We start from the raw sequence: 13928 nt of genomic DNA on the forward strand, positions 1-13928 counted from the left end.
AGAGAGAAAGGATGTTGAAAAGTGAACAAAAACGTCGGATCTCGGCTTTATATAAAAGTCGCCCCGCTCGAGCGTCCAAACCCCCGCTCGAGCGTCACTCACAGACTCCCGCTCGAGCGTCAACAATCCCGCTCGAGCGGCGGATACACACTCCCAGAACTTTTACAGAACCAGGTCTCCGCTCGAGCGTCAACCCTCCCCGCTCGAGCGTCACAAACAACAACCCGCTCGAGCGTCAAAACTACCGCTCGAGCGCACAACACTACAGAGGAGATACTGGAAGATGGAAAACTACGCTCGAGCATCGAAAACCCCACTCGAGCAGACAGAGGACAACGAAGGGCCCGCTCGAGCGTGAAGGCCAAAATCTGGGCAACTACTCTTGGTTTCTAAGTCCAACCAACCTGTAACAAACTCGCCCAACACAACCCAAGACTCGAATGCAAGGAGTAAAGGATGTAAACAAGATATACACGACAACCAACTCCGCGGAACCTAAGTCCGGATACAACAGTTAAAGGAAAGGGGAAACCGGGATCGCTATATGGTAAGTGGGAATTTAATATGCAAATATGAAAGAGATGTTTTGCTGATTTTGCGTTGGATACCTTCATTTCTATATTTATTTATTAGTTATATTATTTACTTTGTTTGGGAAGCTGTGGAACATATAAAAGGGGGGTGGGCGTTTGTTTGCATCCACCATTCAAGTTTGAGAATTGAGACAGTGGAAAACAGGCCAAAGCACATTCAACATAGAAAACAAGTTTTCTATCCAACCAAAAACAAAAAAAAAAAAAAAAAAAAAAAAAAAAACATATGGCATATTATATTTTGACATTTCAGTTTTGAAGATGTTTTACCATGCAATGTGATGTCATGGTATATCAAAAAAATAAATAAACTGATTTTTTTAGCAAAAAGTGCTTCACTTAGAAATTTTAATTGCCAAAATAAATAAATAAATAAAGGTAGTTCATGGTCTTATTTTTCAAATCACTCCGAGAAATGAGACCTATTCCTCAACTTATTCACTTCACAAAATTGTATTAATTTTCAATTCTTCATCCATTTAGTTTAAGCATTAGGATGCCAATCCCAACAATTGAATTTGGCTTCACATATTGCATAATGGTCAAGTATGAGATTTTTAAAATTTTTGAAAAATTTAGAAAAGTTTGTCCCATTTCTTCCAAAATTGTTATCCTCTATCCTATATGGCTTTGTATAAGCTTTTTGGTTTTGTTGGGGCTGTATTTCTAGTTTCAAAAATAAAAATTTTAAGTAAAAAGGCAACAAGACTAACAACACAAATGAGTTGGGATTTAGAATAGGACAAGGGCAGCACAAACACATGCCCCCACTATCACAAATTATGACGTAAGCTTGGGAAACTCGGGTAGACCTTAGGTAAGCACCCCTACAAAGTGCAATCGAGGTTACTAATGTAGGCCATAGACTTTCTTCATCACCCATTGACCCATCCGGTAAGTATGTTGAAACGAAGCTCATTGCTCCTCTTATGAGCACCTACTCTTGCTTAGGCTGTCTTCATCACTCATTGACCTGTCTGGTAAGTATGTTAAAACAAAGCTCATTGCTTCTCTTATGAACACCTACTCTTGCTTCCCATCTTTTGTTCGCTTTCAATGTGGTAAGTTAACACAGAAGGACTCCCTATATACACATGACCTAGAAATATTAAATAACACCACCCCTACTATGTGCTTATTGTATATATCTATTTGGAGATGATATTGTATTCCCATTCAGTTAATGTCAGTTAACATCATTGATATGTTTGATCCCATTTTATAATGGAAGTAAATTCCATGATAAAATGGTTGTATCATATGGGGACAAAGATGATGAAAAGTGTAACGCCCCACTATTTGCTGGCCCAAGTAACCTGTGGGTCGACCAACAATATCCAAAAACTTAAGTCCAAGCTACTTAGTAGCAAGGTAGTGGTGTTTTATATGCCCAAGATCACCCTAGCAAGGTAGTGGTGCTTTATATGCCCAAGATCACACATGCAAACTTCCGATGTAGGACAGGGTGTTACGAATCCCCCACTTATAAATCCTCACGAAACCTGTGGGTCGACCAACAACACCCAAAAACTTAAGCCCAAGTTACTTAGTAGCAAGCTAGTGGTGCTTTATATGCCCAAGATCACCCATGCAAACTTCCGATGTGGGACAGGGTGTTACAAAAAGAACATAAGAAATCGAACATCACACAAGTGTTGCGCAACAACATGAGAGTCGCACAGGAGGTGAAATGTTAAGGTGAATTATTTTAGTAATATATAACAACTTTGTGAATATCATATATATATATATATATATGTAACACCCTTTATATTTAGAAAAAAAGCCATATCACATGAGATAAAAGTCGCATGAAAAGGTGAAAATTTTGATATCAGGGTTGTGCAAACAAAATGTAACAATTCCATTTTATGATTCTTGCAAGGAATGGCTGCTCAAAATTATTTTTTTCCTACCTTGAAATAATAGAGCACATACTTAAAAACGATTAGAGATAAATTTATTTATTTATTTTATGTTTATTTTAAATGGTCATTTGGCTAGCCTTACTTAATAATTTTATTGTGAATAGGATAATTACAAACTTTGCCTCACCAAAGACCAACACATCTTATGTGCGAAAAGCATTTCTCATTTACTAAAACAAAATATGATTTGTTCATGTGGTTATAGTTGTCCGATAAAATTGATTTTTTTTATTTTTTATTTTTATGAATAACCTTTATTGTGAGACCTATTAGATAGAAAGTTTAGATCATCTGTGTGGGCTCAGATTAAGATTCACAAGAAGGGTATGAAGAGGGGTGAAATGATGAGTTACAGGGAAGAGCTTATTCCTTTTATAACAATCTCATCGAGATATATCCAATAAGGTCTAAGTTATCTAATAAATTAAAAAAATAAAATAAAATAAAATAAACGATCTCAGAACATCCTTTTTTCTAGTTGTTAAAAAATAAAAAATAAACAAATAAAAACTAAATTTAATACAGCAAAATTTCACAATATTAATGTTAACTTAGTGAAATTCAACCACCACTATCATTACCTACCACAATTATCACTATTTTTTTTTTCATGTCAATTTTTTAATGATTTTAAATATAAAAATTAAATAGTTTTCAAACTTCAATTTCATCAATTAGATTAAAATAAAAATAAAGTCTCCATACAATGTGTTAGTGTTTAAAATAAAGTCTCCGTTCAATTTCATCATTAACTACTCAATAAATACCTTGAAAAGAGATGGGGAAAAGAAAGTTGAGAGTGGAAAGGAGGAAAAGTGACTTTGTTTACATTAGATGGTATTTTGTTTAATGAGAAACTATAGCATACTAAGTTTGTTATAATTTATTTTTCAACTACCGTATAAAGGTATGTCTATTAACAAAAATTTTCTACTGATTGGTTTGGAATATTATATAAATAATATGATATTTTAAAACTACTCAGTGATTATCTTGAAAACAGATGAGGAAAAGGAAGTTGATGAGCAATTCTTTTCGCTTGCACACTACAAATATTATCAGGAAAATTGCAAAAAAAAATCTCAAGGTTTGATCATTGTAATAAAATAATTTTTTAATTTTGTCAATTTATACAATTTTTTCATTGATTTTAATTAACGGAAATAAGCAAATGGTTCAGTTGAAAACAAATAAAAAATTTAGAGTTTAAATTGATAAAATTAAAAATTAAAAATTATTTTGTTACTATGATCAAACTTGAAATTTAATGTGTAATGTGCAAATAAAAGGCTGTAGAGTTGGTAATTTCTTAGACCCAAATTTGAATATAATTTTATGGGGAACTGACCTGCAGGTTCTCCTTGCACAATTCAAAACTCATCTAGTCTCAAAACAAAATACTTGCACCAATTAATCCTACATATTTTTAATTGTTAAAAAAAATCTTATTTTTAATTTATTTTTTTTTAAATCTAAAGAACGTTGCACATGTCACCACACCGGAGGCTCACTAGAATGTTCAACATCACCATAAATTTGTTGAAATGTCCAGAACATCGCTGGAAAAAAAAAAAAAGAAGAAGAAGAAAGGGAGAAATTAAAGCGAAAACATAATAAAATTTAACCACATCTTTCTCAACACTAAAAAACACGAAAAAAATTATCTACCATACAGAGCACATAATTTTCAGTTTACAAAATTATAAAAATTCAGAGTTTGAATTTATTTCTCATTAAACTGCATAAATTTGCAGTTTTAAAACTGTAAAAATTTTCAGTTTGCTCATTTGCAATATATTAGAACACAATTTCACATCGCGGCGATGGTAGAGATCACATATCGATAGTTTTTAAGGGTTTGTAACTTTTCTATTTGTCAATATTTTCTAAATTTTTGTTATTGTTTTAATTAAGAGAAAAAAATGGCTAAAAATCATATAGAAAAGCATAAATATATTTTCAAAACTGTAAATTTTTTCAGTTTTCATCGCTTGTAACTAAAACTCAAAAAATATTCGTTCAGAATTTGAAAATTTTCTCCATTAAAATAAAAAAAGAGAAGTGTGTAGTAGGAAAAAAAAACTGAGAGATTGAAAGCGAGACAAAAATAGAGGATTGTATTACGGAAATCATTTTTGGTTTAAATCTGGCTGGATGTGATGTAAATTTACTCAGATTACTCATATCTAAACATTCTGTAAGTCTTGTCTGGTAATCTTGGCAAAATTTAAGTAGATCAAAGTCAAGAATATTATTATAAACTCATCTCCTTTGCTGTCAATGAGAGCAAAGTAAGGAGTTGATGGTTATCGGTGAACCCAATTGATGGTGGTCGCCGAAGAATGTATATCAAAAAGAGAGAGAGAGAGAAAGAAAAAAAAAATCTTAAAATTTTGGGTCTACATAAAATAAAAAATTATGAGACTAATTGGAGTACAATTCCTCACTTATGGGTAAGTAATCCTAATTTTATTGGCAGAGCCGAACCGACCCAATTGCCATGAATTTGGTTGATTTGTTTTTCTCCATTTTCGGTTCTCCAGGACACCCTGACCCAACTTCCTCAGCTCATCCTATGAAAACTGCCTGAAAACTAATGTTATGTTTGTTTGGGGGATTTGGGAAGGGATTTGGAAAATGAAAGGGAAAAGGTGTGTAAAACTATGTGAAATTTAGGTATGTTTTATTTACATTTCACCTACCTTTTCTATTTTCCTTTCCAAATCCCTCATCAAATCTCCCAACCAAACACAGTATAAAAGGCTACAATTTTGGGGGGAGAGAGAGAGTTTCCAATGGATCATCATCCTGTGAAAGGTGGCCCAACTTTCAACAGAGAACGCTGCTCATCTTCAACAAGGCGTCGGTTTGCTTCTCTCAGCGTGGACTGCCCTTCAGATGGCCTTTGAGAACGATTGTGGTGGCCCTGACTCTCCTCAAAAATTCCAACAACTCGCCTCTGATATTTTCTCTTCCCTCAACCAATCCAAAGGTATTTTTTTGATTGTTTCAGCTAAAATGTTTGATGGGTTTTTCTTTTTCTTTTTAATTCAATGCGTTAGAAGTACCCCTCAAAAGCTAGTCATAGTAATTCAATTAACTCTTTGGCTTTGTCTCATTGGCATTTTTGGGTAACAGTTTTTATTATTTTTTCAATGTTGGTTGGTGGTGATCATTCTTAAGAACAAAATTGAGGTATTGTTGAGAGGATTGACAACCCATACAGCACATGATTGATTGGTGTTGCATGTACAAGGGGCAGGAGAGTTGGCTTTTTCATGTTGCTAGGGAAATCTGAATGTTGCTTTTATTTAGCTATGTTTGGAGTTGTTGGCTTTTTCATGCAGCTCCTGACAATGAGTGGTATCACCACTCAATTTTCAAATTTTCTTAAAACAAAGGTAAAAATTTATCAAAAATATTTGAGATTTTACAAATCAAACCCAGTGAAATTAGAGAAAAAAATAATTGTTATTCTTATTCCATTGCATTATCAATATGCTCTAAAATTTGTTTTTATTTTATAAAATTACATATAATGCACATTAGAATACAAATTTTGATTTTTTTTATTATTTATTTTTATTTATTTATTTATATAATAGTGCAGTGAAAAAAACAAGTACAATTGTCATTGACTCCACCAGTAACAACTACAACTGTGAAAAGATCTTTAGTTGCGTTGCAATTTAAATCAAATATGTAACCGAATGAGTGATGGTTCTTTTTTTTGGATTCAGAGTGATGGTTGAATGAATGATTATTTGACTATATAGATTGAAAATATGTGTTTGATAGCATAAACAATAAGGTTATCATATAACGATTTCAAAAAATAAAACTCATTGTGAACAATTGTATTAGTGTAGATCTTTGCTTAATTTTTGTTGAAGCAATAGTATTAATGTCCCAACTTTAAGTTTAATATGTAATTTGACAAATTTAAATTACCTTTGTTGATGTGATTAAAAATATATAAAATTACAATGGATTATATGAAAATTGATTTTGATATAGATTGTGTAGAACTTAAATCCAGCATAATGATATTGATGATACTTGTTAAATATGACCCTGGTGAACTAAGATTCTAGCTATGCCACTGGTTGTAGGTCGAGTGGTCTTAAGTATATTAGTGTAATTATTCCTGTTGCCTCCTTCATTATTTTTGTTTATTGGTCATAAAAATAATAATACGAGAAATGTAGTTCAAATGGGTCAAAGATGAAAATTTATGTCATCCAGATTTCTTATAGTATTGAACTCAATGTACTCCAAGTATGTATTGGCTTAACCTTTTTATAGATGATAATGATATAATTGCTGAAGAAGTGGTTAAGTTGTGTGTACCATTAATGAACAGAGGCAAATTATATTTTCCACATTCATTCTATTATGATGTTAACAAGTAGTAATGGCTTCACGTATTTGTTAGCCAATTGATTTCAAACCCCCCCCCCCCCCCCACCAATATATTTCTTGCTCATTTGTATCTTTCATTCCCAATTTGTATCCTTTGCAAATTATATGCATTTGTTTTTAGTTTTGCGACCTTTGTTAATTAGTTGTTTGGCAGAGTTCTTTCTAAAAGATAGCAGAGAAATGAATGATTATGCATGAAGAGTGTTTTGGAAGGTAACTATAAGTCAATTCAAATACTAAAGGACACGAATCCTCTGAGAGGTGTTGTTCCTCATATCTGACAGGTAATTATAGTGTTTCCTTGACTGAAAATGTTTTATACCCGATAAATGAGTGTAATTCACTATTTCTGCTGAGCTGTTTTTCATGTTTGTTCTGTTTATGCGGTATTTGGATAAGGGAATGATGAAATATTTCCAAATGAAATAAACATAGCGGAACAATTATTATAGATTGGCATCATTTGATAGTACCTTTTAGTAGCTAGGAAGCATGGGCATGGGCATGGACACTACACGGACATGCTAATATGGAAATTTTCAAAAAATGTAGACACAGCATGTGAGGGACACGTACAAACTATATAATTAGATGTATTTTTTGCATGTCATATATAAGGATAATAACTTATGAATGAATAAAGGAAAAGAAGGTAGGATAAAAGATTTCATTCAAATGTCATTATGTACCTTATCATACTCAAAAACTTTTTGCACTACAATATATAGCAACATATATTATGTAGTACTTGCTTGCATGAAGAAATTCAACAATACGACAAACCCATAAAAAAAATATCAGAAAATTGCCCGGACAAATACATCTATGAATATCACAATCATTCTAGGTGTGACTCACATTCCACCCACTTTAAATGTACACCATACTACTCGTTTGGGGGTAACTTTTCATGGTTCCTAGCATTTCTAGTAGAATTTAGTTATGTTTCATGTAACAACATGAATCATGTTAAATGCAAAAAGCTGGTAGAAACTTTTTGCTAAGCTTGGTGGTGAAAAGACTCTTTTGCAATATGGGAGAATCATTTCTCTGTAATACCTTATTTTAAGGAAGAAACACCATTTTAAGAATTTGTAGTGGCTACAAGCCTAGATTTATGTCATCTTCTTATAATATTACTAGTCACCATGATGAAAATTTTGTAGTTGAAATTTGCTCAACATGCATGTTGGATGGAAGATATCACTATTGTTGTATATTACACTTCGTTTGTGCTTTTATATTTTTTCGTTTGCTTCCTAATTATGCACCATGCTCTCAGTGATGGGTAATGATGATGATAGCATAGGGAACAATGATTCAGAAGTCGACACTTCAGAGTTCCAATCGAATGTAGAAGATGGAAGGATAGTAGTTGCCTCTAGGCAGAGCAGAGGTAGAAGGAACTAGGTTGAACCCTCAAGGTTTACAATCCCTGTTTATTTTTACTTTTTAATTTCCTCTTTTTTATCCTATACTTTTTGCTCCTTTATTTGTGCTAATATGTCATTTTTATAGAGTTATTAGTGTGGCAAATTTTGTCCCTTGCTTTTGATGCCATGCCAAGGAAGTTGTGCTGGTGGTGTCACTGGAGAGTGGAGACTAGTTTCCTCTCATATATAGGTTCTAAAGCATCATACATGAAAAAGTTTACTTTCTATATATATGCTTTCTAGTCAATGTCCACTCATCGTATTTGGCTTGAATATATATATGTGTGTGTGTGTGTGTATAGTTGAGAGTGTTGGAGCAGTTAATGTCTAGAGTCCTTTGAGTTCCTCAGTTGGCGCCTTAAGGTTGCCCTCTGATGCAATTCTTGAATGCCTCCCTTGTCTGATGCTCAACCCCCAAGGGTTCTTAAATCTTTACTTGAAAACTTCTACTTGTTATAACCCTTATTATTTATTAGTTTAATTAAATATAACAATTATTAACTATATAATATACACATAGAAACTCATATCAATACCCATTCCCACCATCAACCCTACTCATCTCTAACCAAGAACTCAACTACAGAATTCCAAAACCCTATTTTCCCTGTCCCTACCCACATACACATTACTTTCTCTCACCAAAATGGTCACCTTCTTTCTGCTAGCATTGTTATTTATCCTCCTCCTCTTTTTCAATCCATTTCCGGCCATGTGTCAAATTGGCCGTGAAGGCGAATGGTGTCTCTTGCACGCAAGCATTGGCATATTTGCTATGCACATGCAACTACTACATAACAAGAAGGTTGTCATGTTTGATAAGACTGATTTTGGCCCCTCTAATCTCTCTCTCCCCCATGGCCGCTGCCGGTATGACCCTTCCGATAATGTCCTAAAAAATGACTGCACTGCTCACTCTCTACTTTATGACACAGGCACTAACACTTTTCGGCCACTAATGGTAGAGACTGATACGTGGTGCTCCTCTAGTTCTGTCCTCCCCGATGGAATGCTAGTCCAGACCGGAGGCTACAATGACGGTGATCATGTAGTGCGCACGTTAGCCCCGTGCAAATGATGAGTCCTGTGATTAGGTTGAGTTTCCTGGTTATCTATCGGAGCGTAGATGGTATGCAACAAATCAAAGACTACCAGATGGTCGGATTATCATCATCGGTGGAAGGAGATAGTTTAACTACGAGTTCTACCCTAGAAACTCTGAATCTTCATCTTCTTTCTGGCTTGAATTTCTCAGAGAGACTAGAGATGATGATGAGAACAACTTGGTAGCCATTTGTACACCTATTGCCAGACGGAAACTTCTTTATTTTTGCCAACACAAGAGCTATATCTCTAGATTACAAGCAAAATCGTGTTGTTAGAGAGTTCCCTTCGATAACCGTCGATGATCCTTGAAACTACCCTAGCTCAGGTTCATCCGTGTTGCTCCCCATAGATGAAAACGAGCCCATTGAGGCTGAGGTTATGGTATGCGGCGGTACACCCTGTGGTGCGTTCTCCAGGGCTAAACAAGGGATCTTTGATGCTGCGAGTCGCTCATGCAGACGCATAAAAGTCACGGATGAAAATCCTAGTTGGGCCATGGAGGACATGCCGATGCCTCATGTGATGAGTGACATGATACTTCTTCCCACTGGCGACGTGGTCATCATCAATGGTGCCAGATCAAGTACTGCGGGTTGGGAAATTGGGCAAAACCCGGTTACCCGACCGGTGATTTACAAGCCCCACGGGGTTGAGCACATCCGGTTTTCAGTCATGTCCCCTGCAACAAGGCCAAGAATGTACCATTCGAGTGTTGTTTTGCTCACTGATGGTCGTGTTTTAGTTGGAGAAAGCAACCCACATCCATACTACAACTTCACTGGGTACAATACCTAACAGACCCGAGCTTGGAAGCCTATTCACCGCCCTACTTGAGACCCGAGTACGACCCAATACGCCCCATAATTATGAATATCAATGAGAGTTTCAGGTATATGCAGTCATTTTGGGTTACTTTCACGGTGCTGAGGTTCCTAAAACTGAGTGTTGTATCGGTGAGAATTGTTGCACTGTCGTTTACGACGCATTCGTTTGGTATGAACCAAAGAATGGTGGTGCTGAAGACGAGTGAACTATACTGTGTCGGGTCAGAGGAGTAAAGGGTAACTGCAATAGGGCCTTCAACAGCTGAGATTGCACCACCATGTTACTATCTGTTGTTTGTTGTGCATACTGGTATACCAAGTTCTGGTATGTGGGTGAAGATTCAGTGATGGATTGTTTGTGTGTAGCTAATATGTAATATTTTTTCTATAATAATATAGATTTCAGTAGTAGTATATTACAAGGAAATGTGAATTCAAGGGGTTATGATTGATTTACTGGAACGATAAGGATTGGTTTAATTTGCATTCTAAGAATTGGAATAATATTGTAGAGAACTGAGTAATGGTATAAAAGCATATTTTGTTTACTTTTTAATAGGATGATGATATGGCTCATTTTTATTCATTAATTTAAAGTAAACAGATTCATGACAGGGATTTATAATTTTAAAAATGTTAGTACCATGTCAGTCTTGTATGGAACTTGTGTAGAATATAGTCTACAAACCCATAGTTTTACTAAAATCTTACAAAAGGACATGTTGCTGACCATGATTAGTTTCTCAAATATTGGTGTTATGAGCTCATTTTTTGAACATCCAATCATGCTTGGCAAAATGTGCATTCAGTAAGAATTTTAGTAAAGTTATTTTGTTTTATAGATTTTTTTATAAAATTTATGTTTACTTAGCATTTTTTTGAATAATTATATGGGCTTACATGAAAAAAATAGAACTCACATAGATAGTCCAATCGTAACTTGTAAGGGGGAGTTGGGGGAAGAGTTGATCGAGGGGATGAGTAGAGTTTGTCGAGTGTCAAGGGTGGCCGGAAGGGGAGGGGTCAATGGTGGAGGGACGAGGCAATAGGAGAGAGAGGAGAAAGGCAACTGGTGGTGGGGTCATTGCAAATTGGCTACAAAAGAATTGAATTATTCATTGTTTAGTCGACGTTGGACGAACAGGTGCCAATTCGCGTGTCAACAACAACAATTCCATATCACAGAAATATGGTTGTTTTCTTAGCAAGAAGTTTGTATATTTTGTCAATGTTACCAGAAATATGGTTGAAAACTTCCGTAAAATTCAGTTGAACTATAGTTCCATAAAATTCAGTTTATAGATGTGTTCATCAAATTCAGTTGAGCTATAGTTCCATAACAGTAGAACATACAATATCGCACAAACAACAAACACAAAGAGTTTAATACTTTACCAGAAATTTGTTTTTCTACTTCATTTGTGATCCTTTGACTTGGGTTTGAGTCTCCCACATCCACACAGAAAAGAAAAAGAGTTAAATAAATATAGGAAAAATTGTAACGCCCTCAAAATAACAACATTAAACCCATCAATATAGACATGCATTGATATATAAAAGTTCTACATTCTTCCATTGATCAGAGTTTCATTACAAAAAGTATTACATGTTAACGACAAAAGCAAATGCCCTAAAGGCTTACAGCTTTCCAAGTTAACACTTGGTTACAACAAAAGAGTACTAACTCATTTACACATTAAGCCCTTGGCTTGAATTTACATGTAATACATCAAAAAAATAAGACAACAAAAGTGTGTCCGCCTCTAGTCTCCCAAGCTACGTCCTTGGAGGTGGCATGCTACCTGTACCTGAAAATGATATTCCCATATAGGGTGAGCCACAGCCCAGTAGAAATATACTAAACCAGATATGAACAATGACTAAAAGATTAGTAGTTGATAGATGGCCAACACAGATACTTTCCCTTATCACACTTTACGGTTTCATGACATACAAGTCCATATTACAGTCCATTTTCCAATTTCTTTCAATTCTCAATTTACAACCATGGCTCAGAACCTAGTCAAACAACTCATATGAGTCAGTAACTCATATCAAACACTTCCCATTCCATAATAGATAAGCATACTAGCTATATCACACAACACAGATAAGCATACAAGCTATATCATCACTTCCACAGATATGCATATGAGCACTATCACACTTCCAATGACAAGCATATGAGCTCTGTCAACACATTTATAGATAAGCATATGAGCTCTATCTATGGAGTCCATCCCCTATCTCCTCCCAACACATCTAGTTTAGAGGTCCATCCCCTATCTTCCCCTAAACCGTGGAGTACATCCCCTATCTCCTCCAACACAACACAATGCATATAAACAACAATTATACACATCATCACACAATACATGAATTTAATGTATTCTTTCAATCGTCAATCTCAATGACACATTCCAGTGATTAGTTTCAGTTTGCCTAATCATCATGCATTGTCTACAACAATCAAGACTATCCTCCACCGATAGCCCAAAGTAGTTATTTCTATACAGAAAATAAATGCACAATGGATATATAATCAACATTTCACTAGGTGAGTGATAAGTAATCCAACTACACCCTTTTTATCTCATAACTTCCCAAATCAATTCCTCATTTCTCATAATTAATTATACAAATTAATTAACCAATGTAATTAGGGCATTTTCCATAATTTACATTACAACCCTTAGGTTCCATTTTCATTAATGTTTCAACATTAGTTCCACTTTCCCATGCCAAACATGCATTTAGGTCTTATATAAATAAACCCCAACTTTTGTAAAATTTACACAAAGGCCCCAAACTTTCACAAAATTACCAAACCTTCCCCAACATCTCAAAATACTAAAATTTAAAGACAAAGCTCATAGTAATTTATCCCTACCTCGAAGTTAGAGCTCGGATGGAGAAAAGACCTATAGCGACCCCGGTCTTCTCCCATTTGATTATTGTATCCGGACTTAGGTTCCGTAGATTCTGTCATTGTATAGTTGTTGTTGTTGTCCCTTATTTTCTCATTTGGACCTATAGGATGTGTTGGGCAGGTTTATTTCAGGTTGGTTGGGTTTAGAAACCAAGTGTTGCTGTCCAGAATTTTGGATCTTCGCTCGAGCGAGGAGTTTGTCGCTCGAGCGAGATGTTATTTTTGGTTCTTCGCTCGAGCCGGGGTTTGGTAGCTCGAGCGAGAGGTTGCGTCTGATTTGGACCTGTAGCTGTGCATTCTTGGCTCGAGCGAGCTTTTCTTCGCTCGAGCGAGTTAGTTCGTTCTTCGCTCGAGCGATAGTTCCTTCGCTCGACCGTGTATCTGCTTACAGACCTGAGGGTTCGAGTTCTTCGCTCGATCGAGTTTTCTTTCGCTCGAGCGAGCTTTTGGGTTGTTGGCTCGAGCAAGGCTTCCTTGGCTCGAGCGTATCTTCTCTGTGTCTGGTCGCTCGAGCGACCAAGTCTTCGCTCGAGCGAGCCTGTCCAGTTTATATACACAACAGCGGGTTTTGATCAGTCTTTTTCATCTTCTTTTGATTCCAAACCCTAGGTCCAACTTCTCTCTCTCCCTACTCACCTTCTTTCTTAGATTTGATCTATTTAGAGGGTGTTTCTACCCTAGTTGCTTTATTA

At 35.4% G+C, this 13928-nt stretch overlaps 1 non-coding gene and 1 pseudogene across 1 annotated transcript; one reads left to right on the forward strand and one right to left on the reverse strand.

Moving 5' to 3' along the window:
- Nucleotides 1-1336: 1336 nt before the first annotated feature.
- On the reverse strand, nucleotides 1337-1495 carry LOC114261929 (U1 spliceosomal RNA). Its single transcript, XR_003629175.1, has one exon. It is a non-coding gene; the product is annotated as a U1 spliceosomal RNA (small nuclear RNA).
- A 7527-nt stretch (nucleotides 1496-9022) lies between these two features.
- On the forward strand, nucleotides 9023-10655 carry LOC145816358 (aldehyde oxidase GLOX pseudogene; annotated as a pseudogene).
- The last annotated feature ends 3273 nt before the right edge of the window (nucleotides 10656-13928 follow it).

The sequence above is a fragment of the Camellia sinensis genome, chromosome 2 (genome assembly GCF_055761805.1).
Source record: "Camellia sinensis isolate YWXY chromosome 2, ASM5576180v1, whole genome shotgun sequence".
Taxonomy (NCBI): domain Eukaryota; kingdom Viridiplantae; phylum Streptophyta; class Magnoliopsida; order Ericales; family Theaceae; genus Camellia; species Camellia sinensis.